Below are 4407 nucleotides of genomic sequence, written 5' to 3'. Positions count from 1 at the left end.
AGCAGTGGTACCAGATGAGGTTGTATACCACTGTTTTTACTTTGCTCACAAGGCAAAGACCGGCAGACAACTATTAATTGGTAACACTGTTTGTCCGTCGGACATTGTTTGACCGTGTGGACGCACCTTTATATCGTGTTGCTGATAAATAGTGTCCAGTATGTGTGACTGGCTATAGCAGCCAGAAGCAGACGACCTTCCTAAATTCGTTGTGGGGGACGTGCGAAAGCTGCATTGGTATGGAACTAAAAACATTGATGTGTCCAATCTGATTAAAAGAACCCATGCCCTTGCACATGACATCTGAAATGAAAGAACACCAAAATATTATCTTTATACACGTATCAGAGATTGAACCGTCACTAACTAGATTATAATCTCAAGTTTAATAGCAGATTGTGGTCCAAGTTACCGTGATAAGGTACGTGATGGCCTAACCTTATATCGGCGCCATCTGCTCTTTCAGTGCAACAATAACTGAAAGTATAGGAAACGTATCCTTGTAGAAAAAATATTAATCAGGTTGATGCTATACGCAACCGACTGAGTAACGGTGACACTGACCGATCTCTGCAATCGTCGATCAACAACATGATAACTGAAGCCCGAAATGGATTTACCAAATCAGCTGCCGACACTGGCAGTGATGATACGGGGAGAAGGATTAGTTGCTTCGTGAAGGATAGAGAAGGTTTTCTCCGAACACACTCAAAGAACGACGGGAAAAACAATCGAGTTAAAAAAAATTAGATAGGCCTCTATACTTCGGGGAATCAGGAAGGGGGCTGCTTTAAAAAGCATCGAATCACCGTGTGGGAGATGGATTAAGTTAGCCTTGTGCTTGCACAGGCTCTTGCTTTTCAGCAGCCCGTAATCGAACCACCACTGCTTAAAAGTATTTGTCACGAATCTACACCCAGATACAACTCCAGAGGTAATGAAGCCTTATGAAGTCTCGTTTCCCAAATGCTGACATAACATTGGAGAAGATTTACCCCTCGAAATCCTTCGAGTAACAGGGTTTCTTTCGTCGTCGGATGCCGTGTGCAGCATTATGATGCCTTGCGTAAGTGCTGACTCGTGGCAAGAGGAGGTGAGGGTCCAGCCTTTGTACCCAGGTCGATCTCGCCCGCTTTAAGCACCAGCAAGGAGAACCAGAAGACCGGCAACAACAGCAACAGAACAAAGAAGTCCAGCAGAGACAAGCGATTACTAATCTCTGATAGTGATTAGAAACTAACTGCAAATGATATAGTATATGAATATATGATGCATTTTTTATTTTTTTCTGTTTATGGACACTTTGAAAATGACAAACTTAAATTGTTCATAGTTTTAAGACTGCTGTTGAGTACATCACGGTCTTGTGTGATCGGTCAACTATAGTTGCTTTGCAAGAAAGATGTTTATACAAAACTCTATTCATTGTACAAAATATTCATGATAACTTTTCCGCTTTTTAAATATCTTCAATGAAAGATGATGTGGAAATGCATAGAGGCCGGGCAGGGGTGGCCAGGCTTTTGGACTCCGAGATCTACTCTAATGACTGAAACTCTTACGATCAACCATACTACATAATCACATATTATTGCATGGAAAAAAAAATACTTCAAATAGCGCCATAGAACGATAAAACATGAGTACAGTTGCCTCACTCATTTATATATATATATATATATATATATATATATATATATATATATATATAATATATATATATATATATATAGCTTAATAAATCACAGTATATGCAGGTACCTTCATTGAATAAGCGAATACCACAGGAAAATGATACTCAGAAATCCAAGCGCTTTCATCTCCATAAGAAATGTCTTAGTAAAGACGAAAGCGCTTGGATATCTTTACTATCATTTTCTTGTGTTATTCGCTTATATATATATATATATATATATATATATTATTATATATAATATAATGTATATATATCTATATATATTATATATTATATATAGTATATTATATATTATAATATATATACATATATATACCACAAGACGACACATATACATATATATCTATATATATATATATATAGTATATATATATATAGATATATTATATATATAAATATTTATAATATATATATATCTATTATTTATATATATATACATACACACATACATATACATATATATCCTATTGATATATATACTATATATATATATATATATATATATATATATATATATATATATATATATATATATATATATATATATTATATATATATAGTATACATATGTATTTATATAATATTATATATAATATATGCTTGTTATTTTTTTTTTATATAGGATTGTGGTGGAACGGCGATCTACCAAACAAGTGGCCGCGATCGACTGTTTGGCCAGCTCTGGTTTAGAAGATTATCTTTCCTTTGGCACAAGTCTTTGTCCTTTATCAAAATTGTAAAGTAGGATGATGATAGGATTTTGGGGTTGTCCTTTAAGCTGGAAAATAACTTCCATCTTATTTGTTAAAGTATATATGCCTACTATTGAAAGTGAAAATGTTGGCATATTTTTTGAGAAGATAGGAAAATTTCATCTATTGAAGATGATGAACAAGAAAATATTTACATTCTTAGTCTCGCTTTGTGCCTCTCATGGCATTTGTAACTTCCAGCTGATTCATAAGCTTACGTTAATCTTGGTTCTTTGGCTAGAACGTTGATTGACTACTGTATTTTAACGAAGGGACTTCTCCAACTTGTAGCTAATTGCCATATTGAGTATTATTGCATACAGTCTGGTCATTTACCACTTATCACGGCTATCTATGTTGATCAAATTCCTAAGTAGTCTGTTACCAGTAAACAATGTTTTGGGGTGATTAACTAGGATTTAGGTAATGAAGCTCTGAAGGAAATATTTTTTAGTCTTTTAAAGGCAGGGCTCTCTTATGTTAATATTGACAACCACGTTCTCTTTTGTTCTAATCAGTAATGTCATTCCGTTGATCATAAACACTATACACATGACAGATATGATGAACTGCTTACTACTTAGTGGCTACTGGAAAAGAAGCATTCGGCACTGAAAGGAGGAGGTACAAAACTGGCTAGTCGGATTTCGTTCTTGAGACCCGTGACATTGCTCGAGACGCATTCCTTTCGTGAAGGATGAATGGCTCTCCGAGGGAAGGGCCCTGCATGGGCACCGCATATGCGACAGACTCGTTCTAGGTTTAAATGGCACTTAAATGGCGTCGAAAGCGTGAGGAGCAGTTAAGAGCGACAGCACTTGGTCAGAGTCTAGTCTCTCAGAGTATGAAACGTTTTTGGTCAAACGTTAAATAACTAAAAGGAAACACACCAATATCCCCCACAAAATCGAAGAAGTTGTAGGTTCTGAACAAATATTCCTTTCGTGGAAAAATAATTTTTCATCTGTTTTGAATAGCTCTCAAGATAGCATATCTATTCTAGGAATACTGTAGAAAGAAAACTTGAAATAAGTGATGGTAACTTTAGATATATTACTTTTGATGTGGTGAAAAAACTGCTCATTCTTTGCTCTTCAGTAAAGCAGTGGACTCTGACTGTATCCCTAGGGAAGTCTATAAGTATGGTCCAGACTATTAGCTCCTGTTGATATGCCTCCTTTTTTTTGGTTTTATTTTGTTTTTGTTTAATTCATTCCTCACACATTTTTTACCTGCTTCTGTTATGAAAATGATAACAGTCCCACTTTTAAAAATTTAAGCAAAGACCCCTCTGTTAAAAACAACTTTAGGCCTATCGCTAATTCTTCACACATTTTCTAAAATACCAGAATCATTAATATTAAAAAATATAAGGGAATTTTTATATACAAGTGAGTATCAGTTATGGTTTAAAACTAAACTAGGCAATGGAGTATGTTTAATAATAAGAGTAATGAAGATATTCAACAATAGGACATTAAAATGACATTTCCGCTGGTGGTTAACAGCCCATTTATTTTTTCATACTTGGGAAACGTCAAAAGGCAAAAGAGGACAGACGAGGAGTCAGAAAACATCTCAAAAGTCAAAACAAAATTTTGCTTTAATCTACGTTTGTGCTCTAACTCAAGCAAGTTTCGAAAATCAATTCCTCCATTTCTTCTATGTTTTATTTCATGATTTTAAGGGGAAAGAGTTAAAAATATCAGAAGGACGCTTCTCTCAATATGTGTGAATGTATATATATATATATATATATATATATATATATATATATATATATATATATATATATATATATATACTTTATATATCTTATAAAGCTAATGGTCAGACTATGTATGTATGTCGGACCGCATATGTAGATTTTATAAGGGATGGTTATTAGCCTGGTGCCGTTTTTATCCGGATGTCCAGCCTGATCTCTTTGGGACCATGCTAACTCTTTATTCTTATTTG

The sequence above is a fragment of the Macrobrachium nipponense genome, chromosome 22 (genome assembly GCF_015104395.2).
Source record: "Macrobrachium nipponense isolate FS-2020 chromosome 22, ASM1510439v2, whole genome shotgun sequence".
In the NCBI taxonomy this organism is placed as follows: Eukaryota; Metazoa; Arthropoda; class Malacostraca; order Decapoda; family Palaemonidae; genus Macrobrachium; species Macrobrachium nipponense.
The sequence above is the reverse complement of the archived record's forward strand: the minus strand, read 5'-3'. Positions refer to the sequence as shown.